At 39.4% G+C, this 25,052-nt stretch overlaps 1 long non-coding RNA gene across 1 annotated transcript; it reads right to left on the bottom strand.

The window, feature by feature from the left end:
- Positions 1-5,397: 5,397 nt before the first annotated feature.
- LOC122039921 lies at positions 5,398-6,701 on the bottom strand. Its single transcript, XR_006128439.1, has 2 exons — positions 6,598-6,701; positions 5,398-5,615 (listed from the first exon to the last, which is right to left on the bottom strand). It is a non-coding gene; the product is annotated as an uncharacterized LOC122039921 (long non-coding RNA).
- Positions 6,702-25,052: the final 18,351 nt, after the last annotated feature.

The raw sequence follows: 25,052 nt of genomic DNA, 5'->3' as shown, positions 1-25,052 counted from the left end.
TGAGTCTACTTGGAGTTCAAGATTTAGATTGATTAGAGGATGACACTGTCTATACTTCACATTGATCAATCTAGATGTCTAGGATAGAAGGACACTTGTCATATATTGTGAGGAGTCACAATTAGTAGTCACAAGGTATGTTGGATCTCAACATTTTTGTAACTTGGGTAGTAATGATGTGTTGCTAGATACCGCTCATTACTTATGCTCCTAAATGGGTTTAGGGGCATTGCCAACGTTACAAGAACCTATAGGGGTCACACACTAAGGACAATTAGATGGAGATTAGGTTCATATGATGAACCAAGAGGATTAGATTCATTTGATGAATCAAATTGGATTAAGAGTAATCCTAATTGGGCTAATTGAGTTGGACTCAAGTTGATTCATGTGTTCAATGAGTCTAATTTAGATTATGACTCATTGAATTAATTTAATTAAATGAATTAGATTCATTATATTAAATTGGCTTGAATTAAATGGTTGGATTAGATCAACCATGAGAGAGATTAAGTCAAGTTTGACTTGACTTGAGAGGAAGATGAACAGTCAAGTTTGACTTGACTTTATGTCACCTCATTGGTGAGTTGGCATTGATTGGGCCAATGATGATGCTCCACATCATCATGATTGCTTAAGTAGGATGCCACCTCATGGGAGTTACCAAGAGTTGTGACTCTTGGCATTCCATGGAGGTTACAACACCTCTTAATGTGGCCGGCCACATTAATTGCATGGTGAGATTCATTTTGTGAGTAATTCTCATTCATTCCATCATCTTCTTCCTTCTAGTGCTCTCTCTTCTTGCTCTTCCTCTCCTCATCTTGCTTAACCCTACTAAGGTGCTAGCACACTTTAGTTTGATAATCTCCTTCTTATGTTCGTGTAGATACTTCTAGAGGGTTGTCTACTTTGACAATCTTGAGATCCGGCACCTTGGACGAGCGGGATTCGCGAAAGGCACCCATCAAGGGTAAACTCTTAACATATAGTTCTAGTGTAGATCTTTAGGTTGGTAAACTTGTACTCGTAATTTTGTTTTCGAAAGTTTTTTACTTCGCACAGATCCGGTGGCGGGGGGTTTCGGGGTTTCCGCGACGCGAAAAAGCGGTTTTCGCGGCCCGAAAAATCCAACAGTGGTATCAGAGCCACTTGCGAAGACTTGTATGAGTTTATTTTGATTTTTATGAAAAATATAGCTTCTGTGATTTTCTGTAAATTTAAGTTTTAATGGATTTTTATGAGTAATTTTCTCGTAGAAGCGAAGCACAAGTGTTTATACGCTTGTAGGCTTCGACTACCGAGAAGATTTTTCCGAAACAGCAAGGTTTCACCCCAAACCTTTTTCGGACAGCGGACTAAGGCGCTATTGGATCGCTAAGGGACACTCGCGATGGTTAGATCGCGGGTAGGGGCACTGCCTCTAGCCCTGTAAGGGGATTCGTTCCGCGATTGCGCCCGAAAACCGCTAAACGGGACCGCCGGGAAATTTTACTCGTAAAAATTATAAAAATTGGTATTAAAATTACAAAAAATTATAGAAATTACATAATTTAGAATTATGTATAATTTGTGATAATCATGGCCCAAAAAGATCCAATTAGACTGGTATATTTTGTGTTGTAATTCATAATACGACCTGCGTGCCGTCATGTGATTGTGTGTGCTGTATTTTTGATACGCGACCTGCGCGTCGTGCCTTTCTCTATTTATTCTTGTTGTAAATTAGTTTAGACTCGAATGTAACTCAAGTTTCAAAATTGTAATGTACAAAATTGGAGTCGTGGAAGGTCCACTCGAGACGGAGTTACGAGGAGGGCACGAGCAACACAAAGGGAGGAGCTTGAGAAGCTATTGACCCTAGGTTGACCATCCGATCTTCTCATTGGCTTGAGAAGATCGTAGTAGGGCCATGACTAATCACAAATTAATTTAATTAATTGCTTGTGTGTATGTGATGCATGATTAGTAATTAATTAGTGTCTAACGATTAGATTAGATCTAAATCGTGTACAAGATGCACCCTTTCGATTAGATTAGATCTATCGCGTATTTGATACACATCGACGATTAGATTAGATCTAAATCGCGTCAACTCTAATGCCTACCGTGTCGTGATACCTATCACTACCTCGATCACATGTGTTGTTGAATCTGCCAAAGCAGAGCAACACATATTATCTTGGTAGGATACGGAGGGACAATCTTGGTCCCGCTTATCAACGCATGGGCGAGTACAAACTCAATTAGATTGAGTATTCCTAGTTAACTCGGTTGGATCGAGTACAACTATAGGCATTCTTCCAACGGTTGGAAAGATAGGACATAAATCACATTTATAGTAATTCTTGGGCGTATTAGTCAAAGCTAACTCAAGTTTTAATATAACTGCGGATAATGATCCTATAAACAAGAGTTGCATAGAGATGTAATTGGTAAATCGTTACCTACCGATCATACTAAATCTTGGGCGTATTAGCCAAAGCTAACTCAAAGGTTAGTATGATGTGGATCTTGTCCCACATGAATTATAGAATTCAGTGGGAGCATCATTTAGTTAAAGGCATAATTAAATGATTTAAAAGAATATGATATTTATTTTCTGCATTTTTCTATTGTAGATAACCATGACGTCGAATACGAACACCTTCTCTCTGCGTTCTGTCCTTGACAAGGACAAGCTCAACGGAGTAAATTTCCTGGACTGGTATAGGAACATGAGAATAGTTCTCACCCAGGAACGTAAACTGTACGTTCTGGAGCAGCCCATTCCGGAGGCTCCTCCTGCCAATGCCCCGCGAGCTGACAAAGATGCTTACAAGAAGCATCAAGATGACGCATTAGATGTGTCCTGTCTAATGCTCGCGACCATGAACTCTAAGCTTCAGAAGCAACACAAGTTGATGGGCGCTTATGATATGGTTGAACATCTTCGTCAACTGTATCAAGGACAAGCGAGGCATGAGAGATTTGAGATCTCAAGGGCACTGTTTCAATGCAAGATGTCAGATGGGGCTCCCATAGGCCCATATGTACTCAAAATGATTGGGTACATAGAAAACCTACAGAGGTTGGGATTCCCGCTTGGCCAAGAGATGGCCACTGACCTGATCTTGCAATCCTTGCTAGATAGCTATAGTCAATTCGTTCTAAACTACAATATGAACGAAATTGACAAGTCACTGCCCGAGCTGCTGAGCTGAACCTTAAGAAGGCAAAGCCCCACTCTGTTCTAATGGTTCAGAAACACAAGGGCAAGGGCAAGCCCAAAGGTAAGGGAAAGTCCCAAGCCAAGGACAAAGGCAAGGCAATGAAGCCTAAAGGAGGGGTCGCCAAGGATGCTACCTGCTTCCACTACGGTCAGACCGGGCACAGGAAGAGGAACTGCAAGGTGTACCTGGAAGATCTTAAGAAGAAGCGAAGTGAGACTTCCACTTCAGGTATATATGTTATAGAAGTCAATCTATCTATTTCTTCATCATGGGTATTAGATACCGGATGTGCATCTCACATTTGTACTAATGTGCAGGCGCTGAGAAATAGCAGGGCATTGGCGAAGGGCGAGGTGGACCTACGCGTAGGCAATGGAGCACGGGTTGCTGCTGTTACTATAAGGACTTATTTTCTATCTCTGCCCTCTGGGCTTGTATTAGAGTTGGATTATTGTTGTTATGTGCCCGCATTAACTAAGAACATATTTCAGTTTCTTGTTTGGACAAGAAATGTTTCTCTTTTATAATTAAGGACAAATGTTGTTCTGTTTATTTAAAAGATATGTTCTATTGTAGTGCACTTCTGATGAACGAACTCTACATTTTAGACCTTGAAAGCCCTATCTATAACATAAATACCAAGAGGTTCAAGTCAAATGACCTGAACCAAACCTATCTCTGGCACTGTCGCTTAGGTCATATAAATGACAAGCGCTTATCCCAGCTCCACAAGGATGGTTTGCTGGACTCATTTGATTTTGAATCTTATGAGACGTGCGAGTCATGCCTACTAGGTAAGATGACCAAGACTCCCTTTAGTGGGCACAGTGAGAGAGCGACTGACTTGTTAGGTCTTATACATAGTGATGCATGTGGCCCTTTCAATGTCGCTGCTAGAGGCGGTTATAGGTACTTCATCACATTTACTGATGACTTCAGTAGGTATGGTTATGTGTACTTGATGACACATAAGTCAGAATCCTTTGAAAAGTTTAAAAAATTCAAGAATGAAGTACAGAACCAGCTTGGCAAGAGTATTAAGATACTTCGATCAGATCGAGGTGGTGAATACCTTAGCCATGAGTTTCGTGACTATCTAGCTGAGTGTGGGATCCTATCCCAACTCACTCCTCCTGGAACACCACAGTGGAATGGTATATCCGAAAGGAGGAATCGTACCCTATTAGATATGGTACGATCTATGATGAGTCACACAGATCTTCCGACATACTTTGGGACTATACTCTAGACACGACAGCTTTTATACTCAACCGAATTCCATCCAAGGCCGTGATAAAGACACCATATAGGATATGGACTGGGAGAGATGCCCAGGTGTCTTTCATGAGGATTTGGGGTTGTGAGGCTTACGTTCGACGTCAAGTCTCAGACAAATTGGGACCCAAATCTGACAAGTGCTACTTTATTGGATATCCCAAGGAAACGAAGGGATATTACTTCTACATTCCCAGTCAGCACAAGGTAGTTGTGGCAAAGACTGGAGTCTTTCTAGAAAGGGACTTTGTTTCTAGAAAGACTAGTGGGAGTACGTTCGATCTTGAAGAAATTCAAGATGCGGACCATAGCACTGAAGCCTCGATGGAAGTTGAACTGGAACCACAAAGTGTTGTGGATGATGTTGTTCCACAAGGAGTTGAGGAACAACAACCAGTTCAAGTAGACATACCTCTTCGCAGGTCTGATAGGGTACGTCGTCAGCTTGAGAGATACTCATTTCTCTTATCTGACTATGATGACGTTGTGCTCATAGAGGATGAGCCTACCACTTATCAGGAAGCTATTATAAGACCAGATTCCGAGAAATGGCTAGAGGCCATGAGATCCGAAATGGAATCCATGTACACCAACCAAGTATGGACTTTGGTTGATCCACCTGAAGGGGTAAAACCCATTGGGTGTAAGTGGGTTTTTAAGAGAAAGACTGACATGGATGGACTTATCTATAAGGGTCGCTTGGTAGCTAAAAGTTTCAAACAGATTCATGGTATTGACTATGATGAAACCTTTTCTCCAGTAGCGATGTTTAAGTCCATTCAAATCATGCTTGCTATTGTAGCATACCATGACTATGAGTGAAACATCCCAAGGATTTTTTTTTTTTTTTTTACCAATCTCTCTCAACCACTACGATTTGAATGATCACATTGCCGAACCATAAAGGAACTATCATAACCAATAGACAAGATTGTATCAACAAATGTTTATCGATAAGAACAATAACCCCTCAACATTCCCCACCCGAGTGACTAAGAAACGAAAATCTCTCTTGGTAGATCCAATATGCACTGCCCTCCCGGACAACGGACAGTACCATGCGTCCATCCCGCCTCCTCGTCTACTTCGTCCGTGGGCCTTCTGGCATATCCTGGAAGTCATCCTCACCTGTAATATAAATGTGGTGAGTCTACGACCCAGCAAGTACAGACCAATATGAGTATGAAGATATCCATAAAGTAGTAGAAATAGCAACTAGAAGCCTTTTAAAGAAAACATAGCACAACCAAGTACGACATAAGAAAGATATATCATGCAACAGTGTTCCTACGTAGCTAATAAGGTGAATATGTCACATATCCGGTAACCACAATTAGAGCCAGTCAACAGTCCCATGAACCTAGAGGTACCTCGTAGAGAATATGCATCCAGTCATATAGCCGAAGCTAACCATATCAGTCAAGTTTGGATGGGCCCTCCCTGGAGCTCATCCCGGGTCACCCATCCCATACTGCTACCACATATGCTCATACACATCCAATTAGCTACATAGTTAATATATCATAGTAAATTCCAGTCATTCATTTCATAGCATATTCCAGTCATTCTTTCTATATTCGTTTCATAACAGTTGTATACTTCATTCATTCCTTAAACATATCACTTCTCAGAAACCTTAACGGAGCCAAATTCGTGCATAGGTAAACAAGCCACTGAAACAAAATTCATCTTTTGTATAACCAAAAACTTGAGTATATCTCAAAGTATTAAAACCAGTCGGAAAACTTGAACTACAGCAACCTAAAATAATTAGAAAGAAACTAAATAAATCCAAATTCAGAATTCTAAAGTCATCGGAACCACATAAGAACAACTCAAAATCGACACATCACACTCTATATTTATCTAGAATTCGATCAGCCACCAAGGCATCATAGTCAACTCTAGTTCAGTTCATAGCATTTAGCATAGTTTTTCCACAGGTAGTGCATACTATCCTCCATATTTTTTTTAGTTCTGTTCCTAGCATTCAACACACAACATTTCTACTGTCGAGAATAATAAATTCACAACACCTACAGTCCATACTTGTCTATTCTTCTAGCAACAAGGCAACAAAATAAAAATAAAAAAAATCTCGAATCAATACCTTTAAAGAATCTGATATGGAATTCCAGCACACCAATGAAAACATCAGAAGAAAGAAGAACCAACTTTGAATCCGTGTTTACACCTACCAAACCCAATAGAAAAATCCCAAAGCCATCGCCCATTTCAAAAGACCGCTGTAAAACACAATTTTCTCACAGCAACAGGAACAACCACAGCACAAATCCACGTTCAAACCTCCAAAGAAAACTCATAGTCTACTAAATCCTTCCATAAAAATCGCAACTGACTCGTAAGAAACCGAAATCACAATCAAAATTAACTCCCCACGAATCAAAACCACACCAAAGTTAACTCCCAACAAATCAACCTTATCCGCATAACAAAACGAATCTCATTGAATTCCATGGTCATCTAATAACCTCACGAATCAAAATTGTACAATAACAAAAAGAATAAACAAATTGATACAACCTAAACAAAATTCACTATCCTCGGAACAATCTCGAGAGATAAAATTCCATATCAAATTCCAGTTCCAAACAATGTTCACTGAATCCAAACGGAATATAGCTAGGTCATCAACTAACTCTACAGAAATCCAAACGAATTGTTCCAAAGCTTCCAGTGGCATAAAGAAAACTAACCAAGGCTACCAGAAACCGGATCGCAGGATCAGATCGACAAGAGGAAACCAATTTGAAACTCATGTCAATCACAAATCATAGAAAAACTTTGTGACAACTCACTTTCAAAACCAGAATCTCACAGAATTCTTAAGCGGAGACATGAGCACCATCGGAAGAACCAATTCGCAACTCAAACCCAAAGAACTCAAATCAGAACTCAATTCACGAGAGGAAAGCCAGTACAACTCAAATCCCATCAAAGTTGTTCTCATCTTTTGCAGAAATCATGAAAATCACGAGATGAAATTGAGATAACACAGAAGCACCAAATCGCATCTCAATCAACCTGTTGAACATAATCGGTGAGCATATCAACTCTTCCAAGCTCCTATCCTCTACCTTCCGGATCTCATACCATCATATTGCAGAGTACTTGCCTTCCTTTCCTCGTTCCTCTGTCGGAGCCCTCGCCCTAGCTGTAGTCGTGCCGCCGGTGTGGTGGTCAAGGGACTCCACATCCAATCGCAACTCCACCGAGATCTTTTGGTGCTTGATCGAAAACCTGAGCTTGGTGGAGAGCCGATCGACACCAGCGAAGGTGATGAGTAGAGATGGAACGGCGATTCGAGCCACAATCAACCGGAAATCGGGAGGTATAGGTATAATACCTAGGTCTTTTATTCCAAACCCTAAGTTACTTAAGTTAACCAACTTCCAACCTAACAAAATATCATATGTTTCCCCTGAATTTAATAATTCTATCACTTTAAAATATGTCATATAAGTTTAATTAAAATTCCAAAAAAAAATTCTAAAATTCGTAGAATATTTTATAAGTTAATCCTTTAGTTAAAGTTTGCATGACCTTAGACATTTTCGTAAATAAATTCCTTAATTTCGCTTGTGGGTCCTTACAATGAGATATGGCAGATGGATGTCAAAATCGTGTTTCTGAATGGAAACCTACTCGAGGATGTGTACATGACACAACCTGAGGGTTTTGTAGATCCACAGCATACTAGCAGAGTATGCAAGCTGCATAGGTCCATTTATGGACTAAAGCAAGCTTCTCGGAGCTGGAATCTTCGATTCGATGATGCAATCAAACAGTTTAGTTTCATCAAGAATGAAGATGAGCCTTATGTCTACAAGAAGGTTGTAGGGGATATAGTTGTCTTCCTCATATTGTATGTGGATGACATACTACTCATTGGGAAAGGCATCCCTATGCTTCAGTCTGTCAAGACCTGGCTAGGGAGTTGTTTCTCAATGAAGGACTTAGGTGAGGCATCCCGCATTCTAGGGATACAGATCTATAGAGATAGATCTAAGAGATTGCTTGGCCTAAGTCAGAGTACATATATTGACAAGGTACTCCTTCAGTTTGCCATGCAGAACTCCAAGAAGGGATTTCTACCGATGTCACATGGCGTGAGTCTTTCGAAGACTCAAGGTCCCTCTTCTAGAGAGGAGAGAGACCGCATGGATCAGATCCCTTATGCCTCAGCCATAGGATCTATCATGTACGACATGCTATATACTCGACCTGATATCTCGTATGCTTTGAGCATGATGAGTAGATACCAGTCAGATCTAGGTGAAAGTCACTGGATAGCGGTCAAGAATATTCTTAAGTACTTAAGAAGGACTAAAGAATATTTCTTGATATATGGAGGCAATGACGAGCTAGCTGTAAAGGGTTATAGTGATGCTAGCTTCCAGACCAACCAGGATGATTATCGATCGTAGTCAGGGTTCGTATTTTGCATTAATGGTGGTGCTGTGAGCTGAAAGAATTCGAAGCAGGACATAGTAGCTGATTCTACGATAGAGGCCGAGTACATTGCTGCATCGGAGGCAACAAAGGAGGCAGTTTGGATCCGTAAGTTCATCACTGAACTTGGGGTGGTTCCCAGTATCGCTGACCCTATTGAACTCTATTGTGACAACAATGGAGCTATAGCACAGGCGAAGGAACCTCGCTCACACCAGCGGACCAAACACATACTACGGCGCTTTCATCTCATTCGAGAGATTATCGAGAGAGGAGATGTGAATATATGAAGAGTACCTACAGAGGCTAACATCGCAGATCTCTTGACCAAGACTTTGGCACAGAGGAAGCATGATGGTCACACTAGGTCATTGGGACTTAGAGCCTACACTGATTGGCACTAGTGCTAGTGGAAGATTGTTAGTTAGAGCCCTAGAGTCAATCATTTGATGATTGTATTATGGACTTATTGTATCATATTCTTATATATAAATAAAGGCATTTATTTTGGTTATTATATTTAATTATATTGGTGTCAAATAAACTAAGTATAATAGCGTCCTTGAGTAGAAGGTTCTCACCTATATCAATCGGTTAGTTGAACCGATAATAAGATGATATAGGGAACACTACTCTTAATCATTCCTAGTTGAGTATTAACATTTAGGGACAATGTTAATGCAATAAGACTAGCATGTAGGTCAACTCGATGACTTGATCTCACAAGTCATGGATATAGAGATATCAAGTTGACACATGGGTATGCATTGGAGAATGTATACTGAATGACCCGCCATGAAAGTATCATGGATCGTTATATGAGTGTCATATACTTTCTCATGTGGCTATTAGTATGACTACTAGTCCTTGGACCTGAAGTCACCATGGATCCCTACATAAGGAGTTATGTACTTTGATTTCGTCAAACGTCACCCGTAACTAGGTGGGCTATAAAGGCGATTACTGGATATATAATGAAATATGCAGAGGGATGTGAGTGATGTAGATGAGATCTATCCCTCCTATATGACGGGAGTGACATCGATATTCTTGATAGAGTGAGACCACGAAATGCATGGTCATGCCGAAATGAGTCAATATGAGATATTGAGCTCATTTGATTTAGTGAGTCTACTTGGAGTTCAAGATTTAGATTGATTAGAGGATGACACTGTCTATGCCTCACATTGATCAATCTAGATGTCTAGGATAGAAGGACACTTGTCATATATTGTGAGGAGTCACAATTAGTAGTCACAAGGTGATGTTGGATCTCAACATTCTTGTAACTTGGGTAGTAATGATGTGTTGCTAGATACCGCTCATTACTTATGCTCCTAAATGGGTTTAGAGGCATTACCAACGTTACAAGAACCTATAGGGTCACACATTAAGGAAAATTGGATGGAGATTTGGTTCATATGATAAACCAAGAGGATTAGATTCATTTGATGAATCAAATTGGATTAAGAGTAATCTTAATTGGGCTAATTGAGTTGGACTCAATTTGATTCATGTGCTCAATGAGTCTAATTTAGATTATGACTCATTGAATTAATTTAATTAAATGAATTAGATTCATTATATTAAATTGGCTTGAATTAAATGATTGGATTAGATCAACCATGAGAGAGATTAAGTCAAGTTTGACTTGACTTGAGAGGAAGATGAAGAGTCAAGTTTGACTTGAATTTATGCCACCTCATTGATGAGTTGGCATTGATTGGGCCAATGATGATGCTCCACATCATCATGATTGCTTAAGTAGGATATCACCTCATGGGAGTTACCAAGAGTTGTGACTCTTGGCATTCCATGGAGGTTACAACACCTCTTAATGTGGCCGGCCACATCAATTGCATGGTGAGATTCATTTTGTGAGTAATTCTCATTCATTCCATCATCTTCTTCCTTCTAGTGCTCTCTCTTCTTGCTCTTCCTCTCCTCATCTTGCCGAACCCTACTAAGGTGCTAGCACACTTTAGTTTGGTGATCTCCTTCTTGTGTTCGTGTAGATACTTCTAGAGGGTTGTCTACTTTGACAATCTTGAGATCCGGCACCTTGGACGAGCGGGATTCGCGAAAGGCACTCATCAAGGGTAAACTCTTAACATATAGTTCTAGTGTAGATCTATAGGTTGGTAAACTTGTACTCGTAATTTTGTTTTCGAAAGTTTTTTACTTCGCACGGATCCGGTGGCAGGGGGGTTTCGGGGTTTCCGCGACGCGAAAAAACGATTTTCGCGGCCCGAAAAACCCAACATTCAGTTCAAGAAAAAATATTAAATTATATACTTCCCTTAACTTAATCCCTAATTTTCTTCCCCTTTGATCACATATAAAAAAGGAAAGATTGATTGGATACCAAAAAAAATAAATAGATTAATCGAATCTCTATGAATGAGACAGAAAGATAGTAGTAATATGGTTTCCCCTTTAGTTAAAGTTAATTTTATTTCATGTTGAATTTTTTTATTAGAATTTTTGGCTTTTGTTATATATAAATTATAAATATAACTTTTATTGTATAATATAATAATATAAATATAATTTGACTTTTATTATATATAATAAATGAATTTATGGAATATGATTGAATTGCATAATAGGAATAATATTTCCTAAGTAAAGTATATGCCGATATAGCTATCCATCTATCCACATATCTCATCTCATCTTTCTTTTTTATAGCAATTTTGCTTGTAGCAACATAACTCAGGTCACATTATATCATAATTGTTGGGGCAATTTCCCTAGGTCAAGTTTGACCAGTTTGACTAAACTTGAGTTGAGTCGGGATTTAAGTTTTGATGTTTGACAATATAAGGAGATTGCTGGAGCAATCGTCCGGTTATGGAGATGATCAAAAGGTTGACCAGGTTGATGAAAAGACAAGTCAAGTAGGTCAAGGTTGACAGGAGACTTGACTGGAAAAGTTCTAGTGTGGAGCTAGGCAGGAGAAAGTCCTGGTGAGGAGTCAGGCAATTGGAAAGTCCAAGTGTGATATTGGCAAAAGAGAAAGTCCTGGTGAGGAGCCAGGCAATTAGAAAGTCCAAGTGTGATCTTGGCAAAGGGTGTAAGCCCAAGCATGTGGTCTTGGCAAGATAAGTCCTAGTGTAACTTAGCAAGGAGAACCCGACAACTAGGATAAGGCCGAAGGAAGCTCCTGAAGGCAAGGCGTGAAGAATGGGGAGATATCCGAGGGACGCAAGGCTGATGGAGGAGGTTAGAAGGCTAGTTCGAGGTTGGTCGGGTGTGGCCAAATGCTAGGTATGGAGACCCAACAGGTCATGGTTGACCGGAAGTTGGGTTTGGGACTTTGGACTTGAGTTTGAGTCAAGTTCAGAGTGTTCAATTGATCAGGCGATCGATTGAACAGGGTTTAAATCGATCGGTCGATCGATTTGGACTGTGCTGCGATTGTGGGAAGGCCCAATCGATCGACCGATCGATTGAGATGTGAAATCAAGAGCACAGAGAATTTTCCAATCGATCAGAAGATCGATTGGGAGATGCCAGCAGAAGCTCTTACGCGGGCGCGAGAGCACAGAAAGGCACTGAATTGATCGAGCGATCGATTCAAGCAGTCCCAATCGATCGGTCGATCGATTGGGAAGTGACCGTTGCATAGGATGCAGGCGATGGACGGCTGAGATTGTGCGGAGCTGACGTGACAATCGATTGGGGTTGATTTCAATTGATTGGGAGTACAGGATATAGCCGTTGCAAAGCATTTTCTCTGCAAATCTTTGCGATTTCTTCTCCTGCAATTTTTCAGTGATCTTCACAGCGATTTCTCCAACACTCACGCCAGTTCTTGAAAGCACTTGAGGAGCATTTTCAAGGTTCAAAAGGAAACAACAAGTAGCAAGAAGAAAGGTGTATTCACTTGTATTCTTAAAGTTTCTTCTTGTATTTGTGTTTGTGTTGTGTGTGAGTTTGTACAAGGCTTCTCTGCCTCCGGCTGCGACCGAGAAGGAGGTTTTCATTAGTGGAGATAGCATGTCGTGTGTGGATCCTTGGATTAGCCACCTCTTCTTGAGGTGGATACCAAGTAAATCCTAGGTGTTTACGTTTTGGTTTGTTGTGTCTTTCTTTCCGCTGCATATCATCAAGACGACGTAAGCGCGACGAAATGCTATTCACCCCCCCCCTCTAGCGAGCACATCGGTCTCAACAATAATTTCTACTTTTTTCTATTATATTATAGAAAATAAAAAAAAACACGACGATTCCCTATAAGGATATGGGATATGTACATAAAAAAGACTCATTCCGGTATATGTGTAATAATTTTTATTTTGGGGTGTGGGTTTATATATATATATTGTTATATTTAAATTGATTCGTTATGCCAGTAAGGAAAGACAACAATTTGAGATATAAATTGAAGAACTTTCACTAATTAAAAAAATAGTTAATGGTTCTAATTTGCACTAAAATTTCCAGTTTGTGACCAAAAATCCATTTTTTTTACCATCTCAATGAAAAGAGATGTAGCTCCAGTTCCTTCAAAAATGGTAAGATCTTTGGCACAAGAAGGAGTGATCCATATCATCTTGACTTGTTGACTTGGTTCTCCTTCCCCTCTTTTTTTTTTAACAATACCGAGTCGGGTTCTCCTACCAGTATTGAAAAGAACATGATAAACAAAATCTTCTTCATGTAAAACCTGCTCGATTAAAATCGAGAAAATCATACAATGAAACCATGTGCTATGGCTTGAATCCGTAGTCAATCCTATTTTTGATAGGTAATGTGCGTAGATTATACAATTTTATGCATGTTTTGACACACGTCTACTTATACTTCATGAGCATAATCTATATTTATTGCATGCTATTTCATTATAATATTATATTTTCACTCCCTTTGTTCAAAGATCTACTCTTTGCTTGTTTTGATTGATAAGATATGATTTGCAGCAAAACGGTGCTTAAATTAAGTCTAGACTTCCCAAAATACCCGGGTCGTGCTCATGAGGCATGGACATGTGAAAATATGGCACAAACTAATGCACACACGGCCATGTCAATTCCACATGGCCATGTCATTTTCACTATAGACCAAAAGTAAAATGATCCTAACTTTTTACTCATTTGGAGTTTTGGGTTGTTAATTATATCAAATTGTAGCTAACTTCAAGATCTACAACTTTATTAAAGACTTTAACTAGAGAATACTAGGTTAAGATGTGTTAAAATGGTCTATAAGGACCACATGACCTTGACACACGACCGTGTCAATCCACACGGCCGTGTGGAATTTCCAGAGAAGAAGAAGACTTTGGCTTTGTAGAATCGCCACGGATGTGCCACTGAACTAGGGTCAAGGTAGCACATAGTGGTGTGGATTCACACGGTCGTGTCATGGCCCAAGCAAGGGTTGTGTCTAGAGCTATAAAAGGAGTTTTTCTCCCCCTTTCACTCATCTTTGGCTTGGGGCTTGCCCCCATTCCTTAGGGAAGGGTTCTCCCCCATGAGAGAAATTGAGATTGTCCATCTTCGCTGATCCATCCACCTTTGGAGCAAGGGAACACCTCTAATGATGTCGGTCTTCAAGGATAAGCACTCTCCTCTCTCTATTTCTATATATTGAGTTGTAGTTTGCTATTTTTATTATCTTTTGGTTGTATTTTTTTGTGATAGAGTAGATCTCAAGATTTAGGATATAGGAAGTAGTTATGATGTGATGTAATGTAATATATGAACTATGTATTTAGACAATTTCCTATGCTATGATATGTCTATACCATATTCTATGTGTGTTATGTTAGTGTAGGGAGCACCAGACAATCGAACCTAAATTTTGATTATGGTAAAGAGTCCAAAGTTAAGGTTACTTGTTGTCTAACGAGGTTGAATGAGCTTGCAGGAAAGTCTTAAGTGTTCTTAGACAAAAGTCCTAGTGGATTCTAGGCAGGTGGAAAACTCTAGGGAGAGGTAACCCTAGGTCCGAGGAGGAGGTAACCCTAGGTGGTGGAAAGTCCTAACTGCGATTAGAAAAGGCAAAGTCTTGGCAGATCGAGCACTTTAGGCGAAATCCTAGAGTCGAGGACTCTAGTTGAAAATCCAGGTAGTTGCAGACTAGGTACAAGTCTAGACGGGTCATAGAGCGGGCGTTCAGCATGAAGACCTGAAGTCTCAGACACTGAGCAAAAGTCTAGACAGCCGTGAAGGACCGATCTGGCAAAACGTAAAACTCTCCTAAGAGAGGTGAGCACGCTTTCCTCCAAAGAGGGAACAGTAAGCGTCGGTTCAATCTAGAGTTTCAGCGAAACTCAAATTCAGAACCGAGCAGTCAGAGGCTGTCAAATTTATATTATATATATATTATTTATTTCCTGAACTAATTTGTTTTATAGAAAGAAGGGAGGCTAAAAAAGTTGATCCTGACGCCTGGACCAGGCTCACCCTGGGAGGGCGGGGGCGCCCAGGCGGTCCGGGTGCCCGGATTCGGTCCACGCGTCCAAACCCAAAAAATCATCCATAAGCCTACATGGAGTGCGTCGATTGGCCGGGACACATGGTCCAAGCGCTCGGAGGGGTTCTAGGCGTCCGGAACAACCTATATAAGTAGCATTCAATCAGGGGCTAGAGAACAACATTCAGAATAACTTCTACTCTTGCGCGCTGCTCAAGAAATGCATCCTCGATGCCCAAATATTGTTTTGACGACTGAAGGCTTAATCTTTCAAATCTGTAGTTGTCAGTATTCTTTACTTTACGGTTGTCTTAATCTTGTAATTGCATACTTGTACTATTTCAATTGATTAGTGGATTGTCCATCGAAAGCACTCTCATGTGCGAGCCTTAGAGTAGGAGTCACCACAAGCTCCGAACCAAATAACTCTTGGTGTTCGTGATTGCTTTCTTTCTTCTTGTCTTTCTTATTCAACTACGTTTTACTCAAACGTTTTCAAACGAATGTGAAAGCCCCAAGCGCTATTCACCTCCCTCTAACACAACGATCCTACAATTGATATCAGAGTGGGGTCGCTTTGAATCGATGAAACCATCATTCAAGCATATTTTTTTTCTTATTGTATTAGTTTTTAAATTTTTCGAAGTCGGTCAAAATTGATACAGTTGCCTCATTCTGATCAGTTTTATCACAATCCAGCTTTCTTCTTGAAACTGGTGCAACACCACTCAAGTTTGTTTATTTGATTAATACTATATTCCATACTACTAAGCTAAGACCTAGTCTTGGACGAGTTCTGTTTTTTGTTGTTTGTGTAAGAATAGTTTTTATGGCCTACCAAGAGGGGTATAGCACTGCACGCCCTCCTCTCTTCACCGATGAAGAATTCAGCTATTGGAAAAGCCGAATGGAGTATCACCTCAAGATACAAGTCGAGATGTGGATAATCATCCAGACGGGATTCGCACATCCCATTGAAGATGGAGTCCTCATCCCGTGTGACAAATGGGATGAACCAACTAGAAAGAAGTTCGAGGCTAACACCAAAGCTACTCAAACTCTATAATGCGGCCTGACAAAAGAAGAGTTGAACTGATTCAGCCCATTTTTAAGTGCTAAAGAATTATGGGAAAAGTTGCTCAAGGAGCTCTTGGGAGGTTTTTGATTGTCCGCTCGAAGCATGCAGCTAATACAGCTCGTGCTCCAAGAAGGTCAACCTCTGCCACATGACCAGGCTTTCAGCCCAGAACTACAGTAGAAATAGGTTAATGAGTGCCAATCAGGAAATACAAAAGTAAATATAATGATAATATATATATACCCCAATGGACTTCTGAGTATGGCCATCCGTGAGCTCCACAGACGAAATGGTCGTTGCGTGGGCTCGGGCATCAGCCCAAACTTGTGCCAACGGTCCTTTAATATTGATTTGGTGTGTGTGGGAGCACGTTTCGGTGTCGTCAGGATGGTGTCACTCGTCTGTCGATAGGTGAATGATGGCCATTATGTGCCTATGGCCACTCGGACCTGAGGGCTCGGAAGTGGCCTGTCCTTTTGACTTGGGCATAGGGGAGGAGCAGATAGTAGACACCTGGGCAACTGGTAGGGATGATTGAGGTGGCATGTAGACGACAGACTGCGCGCACATGGTCCCTGACGATGGCACATTTAGCGAGGTTGTCTGATTGGATGACATAGGAGTGGGAACCATGGTCGTCCCCCGCTCGGGAAATGCGAGAGATGAGGTCTTGCCTCACTTAGAAGGTGGACGCGATGCAGTAGGGGCAGAGGTTTGCAGTGCAAAAGTAGCCGAACAAGAAAAAGCTTCCCCTCGATGCCTTTTGCATCGTTGGACTAATGGCTCACTCGAGGTGGACGACTCCGAGGGCACCGCGATCGACGCCATTGATGGCCACTCAGGATAGAGTTCGGCTGTGGTGGCCACGGCGTCACTTGCCGCGTCTAGCTTCCTCCTGCCTCAATAGCCGCCACGTGGCTTCTTCCTACTTCTCCGGTCGGATCATCGGATTGGTCGACCGGCAGTAAGCCATGACTTTCCAGCTCAACAATGCCCTTGGCATTCATTTCCGTGTTAGTGAGCCTGCTTTTGTCGGTTAGCCATGCTCTCAACATGATTTGAGCTACAAGAAAGGAAGAGAAATCAGTTAGATTTAAAGATGTGGAGAAGAAAGGGCATACCTAGGGTAAGGGGCAGCCTCGTTCAGATCGGGCTCAGCCCGAACACATATAAGGCACTCTCCAATAGTAGCCGGTGTATGTGATATTTCTAAGCGGCTAGACTGGAGGCTGCTTGGAGGTAGTCTGATCGGATTTGATATCTTCCAAGCGATGGAGGCTTAATCACTTCTATCTACTAGTCGGTCGGAAAGTCAGGCCAAATGAGAAAATGAACAAAAAAAATAATGTTCCTTCCAGTGCTTATTAGAGGACGACATTTTATCAAAGAAAACAACACCCTCTCGGGCTTGGAAAAGAAAGGTCCTCAGCTCGGATAATTTAGGGTAATAAAAGTAATGGAACACCCGAGGTACTAAAGGGATGTCGTACAGATGGAATAGCACGACCACCCCGCACAGCAGCCTAAAGGAGTTGGTAGTAGTTAGTGCAAGGAGATATGGAAATACCTGCACACTTTTGAGAAGAAATGGTGAACGGGAAAATGAAGGTTGGCATAAAGTTGATTCTTAAAAAAGGGCAAAAGCCATCGGGAGACAAATGGGGCCGGTCGTAAGCAGAGGGGATGACAATTTGGTAATCAGTGGGGAGACGATAGGTGAGTTTCATATGATCGATTTCGTCACTGTTCCCACTGATTACCAAATTATCATCCCCTCGATCAAATCAGTGGGGAAAACGTGCACGTGTCTTAAGAAGTGTGCACGTTTGCTACTAGAGCACTATATGAAGGAGGGTCTATGTAACAACGGAGGTATGCATTATCGATGCTAGAGCTTTTGTTGTTGCTATAGTTCTTTGTCGTCTTTTCTACTATTCCGCTGACTAACTTGGGCGTCGGAGGGCTAACGCCGAGGATCCCTTCCTTGGTCCGGTATTGACCTTCTTTGTGTTGCAGAGTAGAGCAGATCGGAGTCTTTACCCAGTCAACCTAGGAGCCGCATCCCCAGCTAGCTGTCTTCATCATTTTCGGACAAGATCAAAATCTAATTATAGATGTTAGAAATTTGAGTGTCATGGCAAAAGGTGACATCGACGTATAGAGATAGCGGTCCATAACTGCTCAAGCATCTCATGCATGATCTCAATCCACAGCTATTTGCCTCCAACGTTGGCGTGTCCACAGTTGCTCACCTCCGGCATCAATGTAAGAGTATGTCGCCATGGAGTACATGCCAATCTAGTCATGATAGCATAGGGCAGCCAAGTAGTCGATTACGCCTCCGTAGGAGAGGTAGACCCGACCCCGGGCCGGGTCTGGCCCGGACCCGGCCCGGGCCCGTAACTGGGTCAACGGGTCGATTGCTCGTTGACCCGGTTCGCCGGGCCGAACCGGAACCGGCCCGGCAAGTTGCCGGGCCGGTTCCGGTTCATTAGATGTAAAAACCGGCGAACCACCGGTTAACCGGCGGGTTGAACCGGCGGTTCAGCCGCAAATTTTTTTTTTTTTTTAAACGGCTTGAACCGCCGGTTAACCGGCGGTTCGTAGCCGTTGGGAGGGTTTTTTAGGTATTTTTTTTCAACGGTTAGGATCATTTGACCGTTTTTTGATCAATGACTATGATTTAGTGTCTGTTACCATCAAAACTCTATAAATAGAGAGCTCATTTTATCATTTTTCACACACATCTTCTCTACTCTTAATCTCATTTTCGTATTCTCTAATCTCTACGCGCTTTCGTTTTCAATTACAATGGAAGGAGGCCGCGGAGGTGCATCATCTCGAGCTCGGAAGGGAAAGCAAATAATGAATCCGCGGGAGGAGGACCCCAACATTCAATCTACCGATGATGAGATCGAGCATCTTCCGAATCCGACACCCGAAACACAAGGAAGTACCGATGCAATTACTTCTAAGGTTCGGGAACTTCCTCCTCTAAAGTCTTCTATTTTTACTAAACATTTTGAGAAGGTCACTCTTCCGTCGGGAGAAATGCGTGCAAAATGTAAGCACTGCAATGCTTCCTACAAATTCCAAGCCGGCTATGGGTCGTTGAAATGACATGTAGAAACAAAGCACCCGACAGAATATGGACTCGACCGTTCTCAAACACAATTATCAAGATTTTCTTCAACTAGCGGTAGTACCGATTCCGGTTTATTTTTATATTCGGATAATAAATTAAGAGAATCATTAGCTAAATTTGTTTCCGTAGAACATCTTTCTTTTAGTTTTGGATCTAAATGCACATTTGAAGATTTTTGTAAAGAATCTCTTAATCCATGTGCTAAACGTGTTCCTAGGACTACACTTACTCGTACAATTAAAAAATTAGTAAAACAAGGAAAAAAGAATTTAATTGATGAATTTAGTAAATTAGATAATAAAGTTTCTTTATGTTCCGATATTTGGAGTGATCATTGGCAAACACATTCGTATATGGGTGTGACTTGCCATTGGATCGATAACTCTTGGAACCTCCAAAAAAGATTATTAGCTTATAGAGTTTTTGATGAATCACATAATGCTCATAATATCGCACAATTATTATGTTTAATTTTAGAAGAATATGGTTTAACTCATAAAATATTTTCAATATCATTAGATAATTCTAGTTCTAATGCCGCTTGTTTAGAAAGTTATATTAAACCAATTAGAATTGCAATTTCTTATTTATGGTCTCATCCATCTATAATGAAACAATGGGGTAGGTTTTGTAAAATTAATGGAATGAGACCTAAAAAATTTCCACGTGATGTACCAACACATTGGAATTCAACATACCAATTATTACAAGATTCATTTCAATATAAAGAATTATTATGTTCATTTTTTGCACAAAACACTAATACTAATATATATTTATTTTCACAACAATGGAATATTTGTAGTAGTATTTGTGAAATTTTAAAAGTATTTAATGATGCAACCGAACAACTTTCCGGTGTTTATTATCTCACTGCTCAATTAGTTTTAGAAAATTTTTCTAATATAGTATTAGTTTTAAATGAACATATTAATAATGAATCTTTATCTCCTTGCATCTTAGCTATGAAAACTAAATGGGAAAAATATTTTTATTTAATTTCTGAAATTTATTTAATTGCATTTGCTTTAGATCCTAGATTTAAATTAGAAGTTTTACAAGAAATGTTAACTTTATATTATGATGCTTTAATTCCAATTAAAGATTCTTCTTCCCCTGATCCAGCTAATATTATATATAATGTTAGAATTTATTTATATGATATTTATAATCAATATTATGCAAAATATGGAACACAAATTAATATTTCTGAAATTCAACAAACTACTAGTAGTAATTTAAAACTTACAAAAGCATAACTCTTATTAAAAGAACGGACAAAACGTCCACGAGGATCCTCAACTTGAGAATTATTTACGACTTCTTTTGATTTTAATGAAGCAGATACCGAAAACTTCGATATCTTAAAGTGGTGGTCACAGAAGGCTCAAAGCTTTTCCGTTCTCTCCGTGATCGCAAAAGAAATTTTAACTTGTCCAGTGTCAACTGTTGCTGTGGAGTAGACGTTCAGTGTCGGCGGCAACATATTAGATGAACGACGATCAACTTTGTCTCCCGACTCCTTGGAAGCCCAAGCATTACTGGACGATTGGACCAGAGCGGAGAAAAGAATCCAAGGAATGCAACTTTCAGATGACGAAGTTGAAGATTTTGATACTGAAGGAACAAATACGACAGGAACAGGAAATGGAAGTGAATGAAAATGTAAAAGGATAAAAAATGTAAAAGAACTACGTGGGCTTTGATTCCCCTAAAGGGATACGTAGGCAATTTAAATAAGTGCAAGCCCTTTGTTTAATAAATTTTAATTTCTAATTTTTAATGTTTAATGTTTAATGTTTAATGTTTAATTTTTAATTTTTAATTTTTTTAACATATTAATCTTGAACCGTGACGAACCGTGAACCGAACCGTGAACCGGCGGTTCTGAACCGTGAACCGTAACCGTCTTGGGCGGTTAAGGTTAAGGGTCGACCTGCCTGGAACCGTCGAACCGGCGGTTCCGAACCGTCGAACCGTCGGTTCCGAACCGTGGTCAGGTCTAAGGAGAGGGCATAGCCATGGAGAGAGTGGTCGTGACTGCATGTGTCAATGGGGAAAAGGCATGAGGACGAGTAAGGGAGGACATGCAAGGACGATAGTATAATGAGCAGGGCAAGTGAGACAACTAAAGTCGGAGGAGAATTGGAGTGCGGTCTCGGAGTCAAAGATGAGGGTGTAAGTAAGGATTGCTCTCCATGCTGTAGCTGACTAGTAGTTAAGAAAATAATAACTAGTAAATGGGAAAACATGTTGCATGTTTAATATTGTAGTAAAAAGGTGAAATCCTCGTCTCCAGGGCCCCCACCGATCGGACCCACGGTCATTGTGAGGGAGGTAAATCACAGCACCCGAACTAACATGGGACGGACCGGGTAGGATACAGGGATAGGGGATTTATTCCCCCGTTGCCACTGAGTTTCGACCCGACGGTCTCATTGCAGCAACTTCCGCCCCATGCCATCTCGGATGACCCACGGGATCATGTTGCATGTTTAATATGAATGGATAGAAGAATGATCATATTTATAATTATAATAAAAAAATGAAACTAATTAAATAAATATATAATTAAATTAAAAGTAAGATTATAGGATGAAAAAAAAATCTTATAAAAAAATATAGAGGACTAAGAGATAAATAAACATGTGTAGCCATCTCTCCCAGAATTGATTTGTCAATTAAAAGATGTTGAATTAATAAAAGAAAACAATCAAGAAAATGAAAGTGACGTGTACTTTTTTCTCTTACTTGGTATTTACTTGCCTAGATTATGAAATATTGGTCTTATTTATTTTGTTTTTCACTGGGCTTGGTACTAAACGAGGGCGGGCCGGGCCGGGCCGGCCGGTTAGCAGGGAATATAATTTGATGGTATAAAATAATCTATATAACTGATTTCATATAGTGAGAACAAACTTAATTGTTTAATTGTTGTGGTAGTCGTCTTCATCTCTTATATCCTTCGATCTCTTCACGGCTCGACATACTTAATAAATAAAGCACTTCTCTGGCAGTAACAAACTTATACATTGATACACACAGCCCAGTATAAAATTAAAGATGTAATATAATAAATAACTTTATAAATCATACCTGATTTTTATTTTATAAATATAACTTAATTAGATCATTCAATCCATCCCTTATCTAGTGGTGACTCTAAAAGTAAAACTTTGATATAAGATAAATATAATTAATAATTAATAAATTTTATTTTGTTAGTCTTCATTCATTAAAATAAAATGAATAAAAGAATACTGGGATAAATTATTTGTAGGTGCAATCGACTCCTAATCAATATTTAACCAGATTGATTAAGCTCAAGTTGGCTTGAGTTGGGGTTTCAGTATTTGATCAATATACTAGTCGGTCGAGTGAAACATCAAGTAGACAAAGTTTAACTGAATATTTGACGGTTGATAATATGTTAATTGGTGGAAGAAGAGTCCAGTAGTTATGATTGATCAGATATTTGATGAAACGAAAAGTTCAATTGGGTTATGATTGATCGGGCACTTCGTGATCAGAAATCAAACATAGAGTTGACACAAGAAGAAAATCCAAGTGACTCATGGTTGTTGGACACTTAGCGATCGAAAATCCAATATGAAATTGACATGATACTTGAAGTCCTGATAAGTCAAGGTTGACCGGATGTTAGAAAATGAGGAAGTTCTAACAGGTCAAAATTGACCGAATGCTAGGTAATGAGAAAGCCCCAGTAGGACAAGATTGACCAGATACTACACAACGAGAAGTCTCGATAGGTCAAAGTTGATAAATATCGGTGATAAGTTGAGAATTTAGATTTGGTAAAGTTAAAACAGGAGTATTAGTCGATTGATAAGGTGTATCAATTAACTAACGATCGTAAAACTAAAAAAAAAAGATTGCTACAATTTGTTATAGTATTGCTATAGTACAATCGACGGTTGATTGTTCGACTCGACTGATAATATTAATCAACTAATGATTAATATTAGTCGACTACTGTAGCTCAGAAATCAAACAAAAGTTAATTTATTTAACTATTCGACTCGACTAATGATATCGATATGGAATCAAACAAAAGTAAGTTATTTCGACTAATTATTATCAATCGATTGATCAAATTTAACAGTTGACTAATGTTCAAATCGACAAAATCAAGCAGATTTTATAAGATTAAGAGGTCGTTCAACGTTAGGAACAATATCGACGACCATATCAATTGACGGATGAGTAAGATCAGTTAATTGATAGACAGAAATAAACTTTGACCTAAAGAGTTTAAAAGAAGGGTTTCAAGGAGATTTTTATTACCGGTTCTTGGAGGTTTGAGAATAAAGTGCTGGTGCATTTTTAGACCAACAAAAGACATTCCAAAGCAATCAACAGGGATCAAAAGTGAGATTCTTATGAAGTTGTTTCTTTCATTGTATTTGTTTTCTTGTTATATTAATTATGAAAAAGTTGTAAGAGAATTCTCCACCTTCTTTCTGAAAATATTCAAGAAAGAAAAGATTTAATAGTAATAGATATAGCTAGAACTAGTCCTTACACTAATCATCTTAAAAGATGAATATCAAATAAAACCTTTTATGATACCAAATAAAACTAAAGTGTTATATATGTGACGTCAAATTTGATTAAGTATTTCGCTATACAAATCCAAATGACGATCTCGCAATTGAGACAGACGATCAAAATTATTTCGTACTTCCCTTTAACTTGTACGATCCTAACATTATTAACTTAATAATGATTAATTTTAAAATGTTTTCGCGTTTTTTTTTCTGAAAAATAATGAGTGGTGGGGCGATGTTGCTTTCTAACTCTTATTAGATATTTTTCGTTTTACCAATGTGTGGTCATGAAGGTTTTGTTGGTGCTCTTATTTTTCGATATTTCCTTCGACTTATTATCATTTAAATATCACCTTCCTAACACGTTTTAAATAACAAATTACAAATTCGATTGAGTGGATGATAAGAGCCGCAGAAATGATTAATCATTTTCTCTAAGATATTAAATAACAACATTCTTGCTTGTGCGACAACCTAATATAATTGAGAGAAAGAAGATATAATTTTTCTCCTGATCTCAAATATTAAATGCCAAAAAGGTATTTATAGAAAAAATAAAGATACTCTTCGATATATATTAATGAATATTAATTATTCAGATTCTATATTTAGAATCAATGGTTGCATTCAAGATAGAAAGAATAAATGTATTTTACTCATTTATATTCATATTTAAAAAAACTTTGAAATTTATATTTAGATGAGATTCCAGAGGAAATCGTTTTTCACACATATATATATAGTTTAGTTTCCTTGTTCATCTGTTTCACGACTTGATGGACAAGTTTACCGTTTTACATACATTAAACTTGTTCCTCTTCCTCTGCTCTATATAAAGAATTGAACACTATGCAATGCATCAAGCCTCCAACGTAACA

Source organism: Zingiber officinale, chromosome 2A (genome assembly GCF_018446385.1).
Source record: "Zingiber officinale cultivar Zhangliang chromosome 2A, Zo_v1.1, whole genome shotgun sequence".
Lineage (NCBI taxonomy): Eukaryota > Viridiplantae > Streptophyta > Magnoliopsida > Zingiberales > Zingiberaceae > Zingiber > Zingiber officinale.
Note: the sequence above shows the minus strand (reverse complement) of the source record. Positions and strands in the feature narration are given on the sequence as shown.